At 36.0% G+C, this 17,097-nt stretch overlaps 2 long non-coding RNA genes across 2 annotated transcripts; one reads left to right on the top strand and one right to left on the bottom strand.

The window, feature by feature from the left end:
- The first annotated feature begins 317 nt into the window (after nucleotides 1-317).
- LOC148153454 (uncharacterized) lies at nucleotides 318-2,960 on the top strand. The gene is made up of 4 exons (XR_015761659.1): nucleotides 318-1,023; nucleotides 1,343-1,791; nucleotides 1,912-1,964; nucleotides 2,161-2,960. It is a non-coding gene; the product is annotated as an uncharacterized LOC148153454 (long non-coding RNA).
- LOC148153453 (uncharacterized) lies at nucleotides 2,111-4,273 on the bottom strand. The gene is made up of 2 exons (XR_015761660.1): nucleotides 3,588-4,273; nucleotides 2,111-2,426 (listed from the first exon to the last, which is right to left on the bottom strand). It is a non-coding gene; the product is annotated as an uncharacterized LOC148153453 (long non-coding RNA).
- Between the last annotated feature and the right edge of the window lie 12,824 nt (nucleotides 4,274-17,097).

The raw sequence follows: 17,097 nt of genomic DNA, 5'->3' as shown, positions 1-17,097 counted from the left end.
TGACAGGAAGTAGTAGGAGGATAACGGCACTGCATGTTTTTTTATCATGAGCACAAAAAATTCATGTGATTTTTATTGCATTTCTCATTTAATGGAAACACCACAATTATGACATTGTGTCTTTTCAACATTAGCAGAATATCAACAAAGTTTTGCGTACATTTATAATGAAAAGTGATCCTAGAGAATTAAAACATTTGTAGTAATGGGCATATTTTATATTTTATATTATTAAATATGGCCACATCTTAACAACTGATTGAAGTGGCTTGTTTTAAGTAAATAAGTATTATATATATATATATATATATATTACGGTGGCCCTGAGGTGCAAAACACTACAACATTAACGAAGCACAATTACAAATTACAAAATCACTACAACATTAACAAAAACACAACGACATTAAGAAAAACACAACAACATTAACAAAAACACAACGACATTAAGAAAAACACAACGACATTAACAAAAACACAACGACATTAAGAAAAACACAACGACATTAACGAAAACACAACAACATTAACGAAAACACAACGACATTAACGAAAACAACAACATTAACGAAAACACAACGACATTAACGAAAACACAACGACATTAACAAAAACACAACAACATTAACGAAAACACAACGACATTAACAAAAACACAACGACATTAAGAAAACGGAAAAGGTAGGTCCCAGTGGAGACCTAAGGAATCGCTGATTGGACTACAGCTCGTTAGAAAACGGAAAAGGTAGGTCCCAGCGGAGACCTAAGGAATCGCTGATTGGACTACAGCTCGTTAGAAAACGGAAAAGGTAGGTCCCAGCGGAGACGTAAGAAATCGCTGATTGGACTACAGCTCGTTTTACTTCTGAACCGGAAGTTTTTCTGGAGACCCTTTCCACAATGATGTCAGACAATGGGCGCCGTAACTCGAAGAGATGTATCTTTACTTCTGGTGTGATTTTGCCTCGGGAAACCTGACTGAAAAATTCACGGATACTCATTAGCTTAAAGATATACTAAAAGGTAAGGTTAATTACAACAGCATTTACGTGTTAGCCGTTATTACTCATTGTCAATCCACCATTCTCTAACTGTATATATAATAAACAGCCTCCGATCGGAGAATAAACCAGCTAGCAGCTGCTTTAGCCACAGTTAGGAAACATATACACGCCTGCCTGTCAGTGCTGTGTTGTTAAGTTTCACTAAAATCACTGACATCTTCCAACAGTTGTTTAGAAAAGCATTTTAAATATTGACTTAAGCACTATCTGCCAAATAATTTACATATTCTGATGTGATTCATAATTTCTCATATTGTTTTGTTCATCTTTCTCAACAGTAGCCTACCTAGCCTACCATATCTGGGATGGTCCTGTTCCTCTGTCCATGGCAGGTTCAGTCAATCAGCTGTGGGACATCTGCTGCCTAATGTCAAACTATCATGAGCCTCTTGATTTAAAAGGAGACAAACCAGTACAGAGCCTCCCTGCTCCTGCAAGTCACACTTCTTGGATGAACACTCAATACTGCAGCTGTTAGAAATGAAATCTTTGTGTATCTATCCTTTAATTAATATCAATATGTATCTATTAATAAATTGATGTTGTGTAGAGTTCTGTAAAAACTATTGTAAATAGCTTCTCTTGAGTAATCTACATATGTGCAACTTTTACATTTAAATTGCTTTTTTTGTAAATCTTACACATCTGGCAACGAAGTATGTGGAGGAGAGGAAATGAGAAAGGAGAGGAGCTTATTAAAGCTGCCATTGTGGAACAAAGACATAAGGTTTGTGACCGTTTCTTGCAAACATTAAACACTGTACATGGATTCATATATATAAATAGATAGATATATATATAGCTGACTGTATATATACAGTCAGCTATATATATATACATACTGCAGCAGAACCCTCAAGCTCCCAGGGCTCAGAGGATGAAAGAGACCACCTGCGGAGGGTGAGAAGGGAATTTTTTATATATATATATATATATATATATATATATATATATATATATATATATATATATATATATATATATATATATATATATATATATATATAACATTACACAAACATAATTATCACAGTTAACAATTTAAGTCATTGATAGAGAAAATTTATTTACAAACGGTATATTTTTATTTTAACAGTATGTACTCAGGGTTTACAACTTAAGAAGACATCCATGTAGGATCCTTGGCGGGTGCCAGTCTGCAGTGAACTGGTGCCAGTCTGCAGTGAACTGCAGTGAACTGGTGCCAGTCTGCAGTGAACTGGTGGGTGACAGAGCCAATGGTAAACTGTAGTGAGCAGTTTGAAGCAGAAGTCCCACCATGTGATCCACAGGGTTTTCCTAGCTGAGCACAAACTTCATGCACTTCGTTTCCACAGGCACCACAGCAGAATCAAGTGTAACCTGTTAAAAGGGATATAAAGGTGTTATTCCTATATTATCAATTTTCTACTGCCAAGTCTACAACCGCAGGAAAACAAAGTAAAGGAAATTTATCCTTCTAATCATAACCTTTGATAAATATTCATTGGAGAAATGTGAAGTTAATGAGCTAATATATATTGTTATGGCCACTCTTGCATCATAATAAAGTCCAAAAAAAATGCAAGAGTAGTCTTTTAGGAGGTTTTCAACTCACTCAAAGAAAAAATGAAAAGCACTCGCAGAGACTTCTCCTGTTTGAAAGGGGTTTCTTTTACTTATAAAAGTAACAAAAAATAATGTCTGAGTTGACTTCAAATATAAACGTTAATTTGTGGTACAAAAACCTTTTCACTCCTCACTCCTCCACCAAACAATCAGATCAACCCCAGCAGCTGCTTCTGCCTGTTAATCACTGCAGGAGGCTGACTGACAAGGAAGAGGGTCTAAGCAAAAATAAATACATAAATAAATATACAATAGATCTATCATTCACATAACCTAGATCTGCGAAAATTAATTTCGCAAAAAATAAATTAATCTAATGGTTAATAGGCTCCAACATATGCGAGTAGAGCTCATCACATTCCTCCAATAAAACTTTAATATCTATCTATCTTCCTACTCGTGTCTCTATCTTAGCAAGAGTTTGACTTCTCAGTTTAGCATAACTGTCAGGTTTTGGACTTGAGACTACAGGTAATGTCGCTACTGAGAGGGTGGTGAAACTAGCGTATGACATGAGGAGGGTGACGATAATGCATTTTACGTGACAGGCGGCAACCCCAGTCTATACTATAAAAATCTGATTAAGATTAGAGCCTAAATACGTTCTATTTCCAAAACAGAAAGGCTACGTAATGTTAGCCAGCTAACAAATTACTATTGCTAAGTAATTCCCAGTAAGTCAATATTTAAAATGCTTTTCTAAACAACTGTTGGAAGATGTCAGTGATTTTAGTGAAACTTAACAACACAGCACTGACAGGCAGGCGTGTATATGTTTCCTAACTGTGGCTAAAGCAGCTGCTAGCTGGTTTATTCTCCGATCGGAGGCTGTTTATTATATATACAGTTAGAGAATGGTGGATTGACAATGAGTAATAACGGCTAACACGTAAATGCTGTTGTAATTAACCTTACCTTTTAGTATATCTTTAAGCTAATGAGTATCCGTGAATTTTTCAGTCAGGTTTCCCGAGGCAAAATCATACCAGAAGTAAAGATACATCTCTTCGAGTTACGGCGCCCATTGTCTGACATCATTGTGGAAAGGGTCTCCAGAAAAACTTCCGGTTCAGAAGTAAAACGAGCTGTAGTCCAATCAGCGATTTCTTACGTCTCCGCTGGGACCTACCTTTTCCGTTTTCTAACGAGCTGTAGTCCAATCAGCGATTCCTTAGGTCTCCGCTGGGACCTACCTTTTCCGTTTTCTAACGAGCTGTAGTCCAATCAGCGATTCCTTAGGTTTCCACTGGGACCTACCTTTTCCGTTTTCTTAATGTCGTTGTGTTTTTGTTAATGTCGTTGTGTTTTCGTTAATGTCGTTGTGTTTTTCTTAATGTCGTTGTGTTTTTATTAATGTTGTTGTATTTTTGTTAATGTCGTTGTGTTTTTGTTAATGTCGTTGTGTTTTTCTTAATGTCGTTGTGTTTTTCTTAATGTCGTTGTGTTTTTATTAATGTTGTTGTGTTTTTGTTAATGTCGTTGTGTTTTTGTTAATGTCGTGTTTTGGTTAATGTCGTTGTGTTTTTGTTAATGTTGTAGTGATTTTGTAATTTGTAATTGTGCTTCGTTAATGTTGTAGTGTTTTGCACCTCAGGGCCACCGTAATATATATATAATAGTTCCACTGGCAGATTATTTCACTTTTTCCCATATGATCAGTGAAATAATTAAGGATTTATTGAGCTAAAACAGGCGCTTCTATGCTGCTTAAAAGTTACTTGTAATTCTAAAATATTTGCACTAGAAGCTGCACAAAATATTTTCTGTTCTGAATGAGTTAAAATCCATAAATACCAAACACAACACAAACAGAAAGGTCTCCTTTAGTCAGAACCTCAACAATAATCAAACTCTTCTTTTTTATTTCTAATTAAAATAAAGCCATTTTTGTATCTTTTTCTACCAGTTTCCCCTGACATACATGCATATGTCACTGATCCCTCCAGAAACCTTCTCTGCTTGTTGTGCAGCAGGTTTGGCTGCAGATCTGCCTCTGCTGTGTGTTTGCATTCCCTGGACCAGCTCTGACTTGTGGCTGTTCACCTGAAACAGTAGCAATAGCACTGATGTAAAAAGAGAATATTTTGTGTTGCTGTGTATTCAAACCTCACCCATCATATTCTGAAACTCGAGTGAATAACTCACAGTTGTCTCTCAGAGTTTCATCTTTTCTTTGGGAGGTGAGGGAATTTATCACGAAAGCACTGCATTGATGTTGCTTCTTGAGAAGTCACAGGACTCCTGTGGAAAGGCTGCAGGGGATGTGGGTAAGAGAAGCCTCCTTCATCCCAAACATGACCAGAGGATGTGTTCGCAGAGACCTTGTGACAGAGAACTTTGAAGCTGCTTAAACTTGACAGATCATCGTGTAATCGCTTTGCAACATGAAAAATTAGGGATTTTACTTCCAGAATAAAAGTTCTAGGAAGAAAACTGGTCATAAGATGAATTTAATGGGAAAAATTAGGGCATTCTACAACAGGCCTTTGTTGTATGTTTAAAAAATGTACAATATGTTACACAGAGTAACACATTCCAAGCTTTTATTTATTAATATTAATAAAATATAAACACTGGCTCCTCTGGCTGATTATTTCACTTATAACAAGATATTTTCTATGTCATAAGTGAAATAATCTGGTACTTTTCTGCCAATATTAAGGAATTATTAACTTAAAACAAGCTCCTGTTTCTTACTGAAAAGTTACTTATAAGTTAGTTTTGTCTTATTTCAATATTTATTTTTTGTTCTTTTTACAATTCAAGTCAGATATTTGTATATATTTTCCAAATAAAAATTATTTCCTCTCTGAAGTTAAATCAGTGCATTTTTCTTGTTTTAGATCAGTTATAGTTACCAAAATAAATTATTTATTTATATTTTATAAAATACATGCACATCTGGTTGAAAATATTATTTAAAAATGCTTGCCTATCCAATTTATTGATTTTAAATGTTTTTATGTATTTATCGTTGTTTGGTGTTTGGGGAAAATCTGACGGTTTTCTTCCAGATGAACGTAAACAGCAGAGAACGTTTGCTTTGTCAGATATTCCTGTCGGTTTTGGACGTTTTACTGCGGTGCTGGAAATCAGAAAACTGAAGAGCCTCTTAATGATGAAAGACTTGAGTGATTAAACGACTAATTCTCCACTTATATCAAAACAAACATTTGACCTCGGGGTCAAGAGGGAAGCCCTCTATCATCATTTCTAAACCCCTCCAAGTTTTACCGCCTCCAGTCACCTCACTGATTTCTATTTGGATCTAAAAGCAAAAAGATTAATTACGATTCAGAAAATGTTTGACTTTTTGGGATGAAATAAAAAGCACAATTATTGTGTCTTCAGTGATTTTAAATGAAATTCATCAGCGTCTGTCTAATCCGGAGCTCCTTTAATGGAGGACGCTGCTCGTCATATTAACGTTCCTCGTGCTGTTTGGGATCTGAAGCCTCGTTTCTCGACCTCAGGGGAAAAAAGACATTTACTGCCGTTTATTCTTCAGGAATGTGACAAACCAAGTTGGACAGATGAAGATAATCCATAACAGTGACTGAGAATCGCTAATTTGTTTGGAAGTTTTCTGTTTGATCATTATTTCATTGTGCCCCAGTTCAGTGTTTTGGTATAAGTTGCTTACATGCTCGCTGTCAATCACCTGATGCCCACTGGAAGAAAGCAGAGAGCCTGCTGGGAAATATCCACTCACATTTAAATTGATTTGCAAACTAAACTGTCACATTTTCAACAGCTTGGCCTCGTTTTCTGCCGCGCTGATTTAAGACACTTGGTAGAAAGAGTTCATTTTATAAAACACATCTTGTTTAATTATTCACAAACCAATAAAACTTTTTCTGTAATTATTTGTGTTGCAGGATAGAATTGTATAGAAATACTGTTTTTGTGTACACTGTAAAAACTAAATCTTACAATGTTTGTCTAATTTCTAGCGCAAATGTCTTATTACACTTGAAATAAGACAAAAACTTACAAGTAACTTTTCATCAATATATAGAAGCTCGTTTTCAATAAATAATTCCTTAATATTGATCAAAAAGTTCAAGTTCCACCGGCAGATTATTTCACTGAAAACCTGGGAAAAATGTCCTTTTGTAAGTAGAACTTATAACGGGAGTCGCTCAGAGAAAGCAGAGCTCCCGTTTGTCTCCTGGACTGTGTTGTCTGCAGATTTGTTGCTGCGTGACTTCGTCTCGACCCGTACTGCCGCCACGTCTTCCACCGTTCCACTCCAGCTGCTTTTGAAGCCCTAATTATTTTATCTAATGAGCCGCTTACATTACACGGATCAAAAGACCTGGAAAAGCTTATAGTACTTTATTGTTTGCTGTAGCATAAGAACAATTTCTGAATCAGACGTCGGTCGAGTCACAAGGTGATGTTTTAACAGAAGCTGAGTCATGATCAGACGCTGCAGTAAGATCGATAAAAGGCCCCTTTGATGCAGGGAAATCAAAGAAATTAGCATTTCTCTGTGGGGCCTCAGAGATGTGTGCAACATGTTGATTTATGGATTCAAGCAGCCTGGAAGTGAAGAGTGTTGAATTTGAACAGAAGGGAAATGTCTATCAAGTTTAGAACCAATATTACGTTAAAACGGGTCTAATTGCGGAATTTGACATTTTGAAAATAAATTTGCTGAATAGACACATTTAGAGAAAACTCACTTTTTCCAAAAGAAAATGTTTTGGCGGTAGGATGAGGTGTTCTTTTTGCCCGTGTGAAATTGTTTGGTTTTTCTTTTAGCAAAACTGCAATGGATTAATTTTTTTCACGTCACGAGTCATAATCAACCGCAGGATGTTACTACTGGCAGAAACCACAAAGAAGATGACAGGAAGTAGTTGGAAGATGATGGTTTTTAACAACTTTTAATGTGTGAACAAACTTATTCAACATGTCATTTTTAATCAATCAATCAATATTAAGGAATTATTTACCTGAAAGAAGCTCCTATATTTTGCTGAAAATTTACTTATGAGTTTGTTTTTTTCCTGTTTCCTTTAGAAACTAAAATTCTTGGAAATATTTTGTTTTTGAACTGCAGTCTTTTTTCAAAAGACCTTGTTACATTTGTGGCTATAAACAAGTTTTGTTTAGCTGGACTGAGGTCAAAATGGCTCTTTCAATTATAAAGGTTGCAGAAGATTGTAAGAAAGTCAGCCTGGAAATAAATCTTTTAAAAAAACTGTGCTGATTCTAAAGTTTGTTCAACTTTTTTGGTACTTTTGGAAACATTCGGTTGCAACATTTTTTTGCGAGTATCTTAAGCATTCCACATATCATGTATTTTAATGCCTAACGTCTACCAGTCCAGCCCATTATTCCCCAGATTCCTCTCTACTTTTCAGCACCAACGGCAGCTTTTCTAGCAGCTTCTGTGACGGGGGAATTGGGTTTATCCCTCCATGTATGCAAATGAGGTCCTTCTGCTCTGGGTTATCAAAGTAGATGGAAAATTGCTGTAAATGCACAAACAAGGGTGAACTAACCTCTTTGAAAACAAAGTGGAAAACTGGCAACTCTGAAGTGGTGCATAAAATTTGCGTTGAAGAGCCAGCAGCGAGGGTTTGGCGGAGGCCTTGGAGGAGCACTTGGACGAGACTCGCTGCAGCTGGTGGGGTCTGAGGTCACCAACAGATGTCCTTCACAGACTCCAGCAGCGGCCTGCTCCTCTTTTTATCCCGGTTTTCATTTTAATCATCCAGAACTCACTCAAATGTAACTCATTTACTCACTGAAAAGAAGAAGAAACGTCCAGAGAGGAAGTGCTTTCTGGGGTTTTTCATATCTCAAACCAACAGTTCATGTTAAGAAATCCAAAACAAATCAGCTGCCTCATTTCTCACTGCTTGTCTTTCCCTGTTTTCTTTTTTTATCCCAAACTGTAAAAACGTTACAAGAAGAATGCCTATAATAAACTGATTTTATCAATTAATTTAATTTTCTGATTTTGAAGATTGAATTTTGGAAAAATCTGGATTTTTATATGACAGCCCCCCTAAGGCTCGTGTATGCGCTGCTCAATATTTCCGGTTTTCTTCAGCAGTAATAGTTGTGGAGAATCAACTTATAATTACAGAAAACCTGTTTATCCTCTGATAAACGTGGCTATGCTAAATGCTTCACCATTCATGCTAGGCACGGCTGTGGGGAACGACCAGTGTGTACACGAGCTTGATTGACAGCACTAAGACCCTCCTCCTTGCTCTGATTGGTTGTCTTTGGACTGGTGTATTTCTGCAGATGGCAATATTAAATTACATTGTTAGTAGGTAAATGAAGGTTAATGCTTTTCCATAGCTTGAATGGCACACATAGCTACTTGTGTGTTTTAGTTTTGTAGTTTCGTAAGAAGCTAATTATCCCATTTCCTCTTTTTGACATAATCTCTGGATAGACATGAACAAAACCCAGAACTTTATAATTAGTAGTAATGATCATGTTGATTTAAATGATTTTTGAATGAATTAATCCAGCAATAATTAGCCTATAGCAGCTAACGAGCTAACTTCCTTCCTTTACATATTTTTCTTAAATAGAAAGAAAAAGAACCCACATCAAACAAAAACTAAATATTAGCTGCCATTAATATGTTGTTAATGTAAATAGTGTTTGGAAAATACAAATGCTATTGCAGCCTGTAGCTTTAGCTTGTTAATCCTAATGCAGCTGCTAATTCCTTCACTTTGCTTAAAGTAAATGGTTAGCACAGAACAATTAGCATTAGCAGTGTCTCAAAGTAGCAATACTGGTACCAAATTAGTATTGGTGATATAAACAAATACCTAAATGACCTAAATAAACATGAATGATGGTGGATTTTCATTCAAATAGTCAAAGCCTGAATCTTATGTCTTGACCCTGAACAGCCACCAATTATGAAGAAACTGCTTTTGAAAACCAATTTCAAGTTGTGAATGAGACGGCTGGAAAGTCTGACCACGTTTCTCTTTTATTAAAGCCGCCGTGTTCAGATGCACTGCAGCAGCCTGCTATAAAGCGGTCACATTACAGCACCAGTTTATTAAAATCCTTAATAATTCATGCATTACCCCTACTGCTGATATTCCCACATTGATTTATCGCAAGGCTGATAATCAGCTTACCCAGATAAAGACATAATAATGGCTGAACTTCTGTTCTTGAAGCACATAATCAAGTAGAAAGTCTCCACCATGACCTTATATTGTTATCCTTTGTTCCTAATTGGTCTTTCCTATGATGATGTTTAGAAATTAATTACTTTTATGAGCGGTCCTGCTTCGTTACGTGGCAAAGTGCCCTCTGTGTTTTACAACCATGAGGCAAACCGAACGGTGGCACCGTGTCAGCCTGATTGATTACCTCTGCAAATGTCTTAAGGTTGAGCCTCTCACCTCTCGACATTTCACTAGTTTCCTTTTCCTTAACTTTGACTCCAAAGTTGACAAAACGAATAACAAGAGCAGGGAAATACCAAACAGTGAAATCAGCCATAAAAGGGAATAAATGTCAGGGAGAGGTTTAGCAGGAAGAGGGGAGCTTTAAAGGAGATCTGTTGTACAGAATTCACATTTTTCACATTTTTGGGTCTCAGCTGCTTCTAAGGTGTTTAAAATAAACACACTGTCGCTTTTTGGGAGCAAATTAATGCTCCCAAAAAAAAACCTGATTGTTGAGTCACATTCGACAGACACTGGTTGCCTACCAACCCAAGCTCCAGCATGTTTGGTCAGCTGGATTTACTGCTGTGTGTGCTGTACAATGGCTGCTGGAAAAGATGAGTGTTTTGTTTTTTACTTGCCATGTACAAACCACTTGCTGCATCCTTGTTGGTTGTGCAGGAGCTTCCACTTCTGCTTTTCAAAGCTGCACAGTTGTATGATTGTGCATCTGTGAATTTAGGTGACTTTCCTGTAACACACTGAGGGATTTTGTGGAATTTAGGGAGTTGTTTTTGAGATATTTTTCTGGAATAGACAAGTTACTTTCCATGAACTTGAAGGGTTCTCTTTCTAAATCCTTGAAATGTACATTCCCAAAAATTAGAGAGCACTTTCCTGAAAATTACAAGTTAATTTCCTGGATCATGAAAGTTTATTCTGGTACCTTACAGATTATATTCCCTGAATTTAAAGGACACAGTGATCAAACTTACAGATTCCTTTCCTGAAACATTTCCTGTATTTTTGTTGGTTATGCAGGAGGCTCCAATTCTGCTTTTCAAAGATGTATGGTTGTATAACTGCTCATCTATTTGTAGCTATATTCATGCGCGAGTGTAAATGTTGAGTTGGGGGCGTCGGGCGACAGTGCTCTTCCTGAGATTAGTCCTTCTGTTTTCTTCTAATTTTACCTCCTTAAGGAACAAGGCGGTTCTTTTATTCTTTCCAAAAAGGCTTTTACATTTATGTTCAATACCGAGATTGTTGTTGCATTTTAAATAATTCATAACAATTTATTTTTAATGTACTTACAAGTCTTGGCTTTCCGCGTCTGAGGACTGGACTAGCATGAATAATCCTCCTGAAACCATGTTTGGTGATTTTTATATATATATATATATATATATATATATATCCCCGAGCATCAATGCAGTAATTCATTTGGTCGGGATGGAAGGAGCACAGAGTGGAGGGTATACGTCTTCTTGCTCAACACAGCCCACTCACCTCCAGCCCGGCGTTTTCCCAGCAGTAAATGTCATGCTCCAGCCATGGAACAATAACTCTGTGCTGCCTACATGCTGCCTACTATTCAATGTGGATAAGTGATTTGCCTTGCAGCTGTGTTGACCTGTAAAGTATACTCACCAGGCCTTTTGTTATTATGACAGCGGTTCAGAGGATCTGGAAGCCTGAACCTAACTGGAGGATTTTCATATCGACAATTAATGGGTTTTGCTTAAGAGTAGCACAATAACACTTTGTTTTTACAGCGCAAAATGGAAATATCAATAACAATGTCCTGGTTTTATTAGGTTTATCTCCCAAGCACTGAAAGTGGATGGAGCAGGAACATTTAATGATATTAGCTCAAAACCTGAGTCAATAATTCCTTAATATTGATGAAAAATCACTAGTTCCTCTGGCAGATTACAGATTATTTCACTTATAACAAGATATTTTCCCCATGTTTTAGTGAAATAATCTGCCAAAGGTACTAGTAATATTTCAGCAGTATTAAGGAATCATTGACTTAAAACAAACTTCTATATCTAAGGACTGACCTAAGTCAGCAGAGGTCCAACCAAGTGGTGCTTGTCGTCCTACAATGAAAGGAATGGAGATTCCATGAAAAATCACAAAATCTAACCAAGTATTTTTGCTTAGTTTCTGGTGCAAGTATTTTAACCCTTTCATGCATAGTGGTCACTACAGTGGACAGCTATCTAAAAGCCATTTTCTTGTTCTTCTTGTGGATTTGTATGTTATAAATGCACACAGACCCCTGAAGTGGAGGCTAATGCATCATAAAATACACCATCAACTACTGGCCAATGCAAGAAAGTATTTTTGTTAAATCCAATATGCCCTAACCGACCGACCCGGTCCCTCCTTCTACTGCAGGTAAAAAAAAATTGTGACATCAGATAAGCCATAAAGAACAATACTACTGATGCATTTTTCAAATAACAACTTTGTATTTGGAGAAAATTATAATTGATCACCTAAAAAGTTAATAAATAAAAAAATAAAAAATTTTTACAAAACTTTTTTCCTACTTTTTTTTATGCCTTAAGAAAATAAAAAAAATTGGAAAAGAAATCCAGAGACAAAGGATCATAATTCATGCATGAAAGGGTTAAAACACTTGAAATATGACAAACTAACTCAAAAGTAACTTTTCAGCAAGAAACATCTTCCAGGAGAACCAATGCGTTTTCATCAGTATTCAGTAAATACTGACATGAAACAAGCTCTTTATCATTCTGAAACGTTACTTGTAAATCAGTTTTGTCTTATTTTAAGTGTACTAAGAAATCTGCAGTACAAAATAAACCCAAATTCCTTGGTGAGGTTTGTGTTTTTGCTCTAAATGCTCATCATGTTGCATCCAATCATCTTTATTTTAAGATTTCTCTTGACTGTGACTGATGGTTTGTTTATGCACCGGTGTGGAGAAACTTACTTTTTAAAATTCAAGTTGCATTCCTGCAGACTTTCTGAACAAACCCAAAAAAATGAAAAAATAAAAATCTTGATAAACTGGCAGGAGAACAGAAACCCTGCCAAGGCAGAAATCTATGCAATATTTAGCACCAATAATATTGTAATTTGAAATTTAAATTAAAAATTGAGAGCTCTTTCTTTGCAAAATATTAATCTAGATATTTTAAAAGGATGTCATATTGACACACTCCGCTGGAGGTCTGAGAGGAGGCCTTGGTCTCGCAGCAACTGAAACGGGTTTTGGTTTTTGGGTTTTGGGGAGCAGAAAAAGAGAGGAAAGCTTTGAAAGATGCTTTGTGTTTCATGCTGCTGGGCCCCCTGCTGTGCTGCTCTTTCATGGGAACAGACTTTCATTTTCATACTTTCAAGTACATTACAAGAGGAGCTGCAGCAGGTTGACTTTCTGCCTTTCTTCAGTTATTATTAACCGAGCTGGGAGATGAATCCGGTTCCATCTCAGTAAATTAATCTGTGCAAACAGCAACATTTGATGAGAGATTGGTTTAATTAATTTTCTGGCTTTGAATCAGGATGTTGTAGCTTTCATTTGCAAGGTGGAGCCTTTTCTAAAGGCAGCAGTTATTAATACTTAAAGGTTTTAAAGTTGATTAAAAAGAAAAAAATGAGAAAACCCCGAGGCGGATTCCTGACTCAGTTGAAGAAATTCAGATATATATTTTTTTAAAAAAAGAAAAAAGCTTCTCGCCTCATTTCTAATGGCTTAGAGTGGCAGTAATTTGGAAACAGTAGTTCTCAAACACAGTCCAATTCTGAAATGATTTCCTCCAGAATGGAGGGTGAGCTTCATCAGCCAGAGGAAGACGGACCGACACCAAGCAATCCATTTGTGGATGTTTAATAACTGAATGAATCTGCTGCAGAAACTGGAACTGATTGAGTTCACAAAAAGTTCTGTTAGATCAGGAAAGAGTCTAAATCGTTGATTTTATTCTGATTGGTGCTGATTTTAGCAAATTACTGGTTGTTGTGATTATATATTAGTAAAATATATTAAAGAGAAGACTTGCTTTTAAATATTTATGTTTTTGTCTAACAACTTTTCGTAAGTTAGAAAATGCCGGATTTTTAACAGCATTAAAGCTCTTCTAATAGCATTAAGGTAAATTTAGTAAATCTATTATAATACGGTGAAATAAGTATTCAACAATTCACAATTTTTCAAAATAAACATTTTTCTAAAGGGACTTTTGATATGAAATTATTCCCAGTGGTAGAAAAAACTGAATTATGATCTTCTTGTAAGAATAAAATTGAAATAATATGAGATTAAAGTCAAGATTTTGAAAATTGTAACATTATGAAAATAAAGACATAATTTTTCAAGAATGAAGTATTAAAGTAATTTTACTAGAATAGTTATATTATGACTTTATTCATGACAAAATGACTTATTTTATTTTATTCTTATATTATTATGACTTTATTCTTGTAATTTTATTTTTTTTACTTGGTATTGCCTCAATACTCCTTCATAATTTTGTAATCATGTTCTTTATTCGAGATATTTTCATTTTGATGTTCAAGATACCAGCATTTCCACATAACTTTATATTGTGGTCCATCTCATGATGTAGTTTTTAAATATTTAATCATCAATAATTTCAGTTACTTTTTACTTGAGTAACATTTTTACCAAATACGTTTTTGCTCTTTATGGCGACTTTCTACTTTTACTTGAGTTTAATATTTGTCCTTCCTTTCTTCCATCAAAATGTTTGAATAAGGAAAACCATTTTATTTTCTGAGATTTTATCTTCATAACTTGCAGGAACCATCCAGACTTGGAGGGAAACTAAACATTTTTTCCTGAAATGTTTTCCGCCTCAGACGTGCGAATCAGCTTTCTGAGGGAAATCCAAAAGTTTCCGACTGTTTTTAGAAATCTGATCATGTCTGGATGTTTTGGCTTCACTTGGGTACAAAACATCACCACCGCTGTCTGTCAGCAGCTTTTCCTCAACATGGAGCTACAGGAACGTCTTTATTCAGCTTTAAGCAGATTTAATAAAACTGATTTAGCTTCAGCTGGTAAATATTTAAAACCTGTCGACTTTTCTGACAGGAATTCACTTGGTCATGTTTCTATGACGGCGTACTAGGGTCATCGTAGAATGAAAACAGGTCTACATTTCTGCCAAAGAACTCAGAAATTTCAAATTAATCTGCAAAATAGTTTTTAAAAAAATCTGAACTCCAAAAGTTGAAAATTTGTGAGAAAAAATTCAAAAGTTTTGAGATTAATCTCAGAAATTGTCTAGAAAAAAAAAAGAAGAAAGTTTGAGATTAAACATGGAAATCTCCAAGAAAATCTAGAAAATTTCTGAGCTCCAAAAGTTGAACATATGCAACAAAAAATCCTAGAAATTTTTAGGTTAATCTCAGAAATTTGAACTTGGAAATTTCTCAAAAATTTGTGTGAAAAAATAAAATAACATTTTGAGATTTAATCACAGAAATATTCTTGAAATAGTTTAACATTTGTAAAAAATAAATTAATAAATTAAACTACGGAATTTTGACATTAAATCTGAAAAATTTTCTAGAAAAAACTTGAAAGTCGAAAATATCAAGTTTAAAAAGTCAAAAATGATCAACTATAAATCTCATAAATTTCTACGTTTTTTTCATGAAAATGTCCGAAATTGAACTCAAAATTTCTGAATTTTTTCTTGAAAACTTCCAACTTTAGAAGCTCAGAAATGTCCTTGTTTTTTCTAGAAAACTTTTAAGATTAACCTAAAAATTTCTGAGATTTTTGTTGGAAATGCATCTTTGCTCTGGGAAGTTGTTTCATTTTGCCGTTCAGACTGGCATCCGTTTCATCCAGACTTTGACCGTACGATAATCTCATTAATCAATAATGTCTCAGCCTCGGCTCACAACATGAAAGCTATTACAATAAGTCACATTCTCTTAATTAAATCCGCCCTGAAGCTTCGACGCAAACATCCAAGCTGGAGCTGAAGGCGTGTTTAGGCGTGGAGGGAAACTCCAAGCTTCACCCCGGTGTCTCTGCATCAGCAAAGCAATTAAACCCGGCGAGTCAACGGGAGACGCAGGAAAACGAGAACACGACGAGCGTGTCGCCGCCAACTGATGGGTTTGAAGCGTGTTTACGCCGAGCGCCGCCGTCTCCCAGCCTCCAGCTGCTCATCAGAAGACCTGAATCCCCGCTCCGCTCTCATTCTCCTTCTAACAAACTTTCCCTCTCATTTGGTCCGTCAGCGCCGGAGCTCCTCTGCTGAGGAAAGGTTTTATCCTGACGGTTATGTCATCATGACAACGTATCAGAAAACCAGAAAATAAGTTGAGTTACTTCAGCAATTCAGTTCAAAAAGTTAAACTATGTTTTTATTGGCAGATTAAGAGTTTTGTCCAAATTCAGTTCAGACAGACTTTATTTATCCCAAAGGGATTGTAGCTCCAACCAAAGGTGGGCGGTTCCCAGCAGCTGTACTCAAGTAAAAGTAAAAAGTCTTTCAGTATAAAACTTTAAAAAGTTTAACAGAAGCTACAGATGTCTCTGTGTTTGGTGAATCGTTGGTTAAAACATGTTTGTTTTTCATTCTGTGGGTAGAAAATCCAGAAATTTTACTCAAGTAAGAGCAGAAATACTTCAGAATGGAATTACTCCAGTAAAAGTAAAAGTACAGGGTAGTAAAAAAATAATCCCATGTTATAAATGAAATAATCTACCAGTGGAACTGGCATTTTTTCATCAGCATAAAAGAATTATTGACTGATTTCTTGCTGAAAAATTTGTTATGTTAGTTTTGTCTTATTTCAAGTGTACTAAAATAAATACTTGCTAGGATATGAAGACATGCTAACACTTCCTGGATGATCCACCTCCTTTGCTTTTGCTGCTCCTCTTTAAATCTCCGTCTGGTTATAGAGATGTTGGAGTCAGGATACGATGGGTGGAAGAGACGGTGTCAACTTCCTCCTCCTCTTTCCTGTTCTACTCCTCTGGGATTCTGGGGGTCAAAGTTCAAGTGTTATTTAGGCTGTTGAGCAGTTGTGAGACCGACACCTTGTTGCCATGGTTACGCTTCATAACAACTCTCTGAAATTGGAAACCGATGAGCTTCACAGCATCCAAAGCCAACGCAGCAGAGCTGCTCCAGCTTGGGCTGTTTTACAGTTTTACCAATAATGGAATTAAAAATGTGAAAAGTGGGACGACGTCCACCTGGAGGGGCTTTTTTTCTGGCGTAATGAAGCCTGAG

Source organism: Poecilia mexicana, unplaced genomic scaffold (assembly GCF_051168715.1).
Source record: "Poecilia mexicana isolate PSO_F unplaced genomic scaffold, ASM5116871v1 scaffold_20, whole genome shotgun sequence".
Lineage (NCBI taxonomy): Eukaryota > Metazoa > Chordata > Actinopteri > Cyprinodontiformes > Poeciliidae > Poecilia > Poecilia mexicana.
This window is presented reverse-complemented; position numbering and strand designations above follow the sequence as displayed.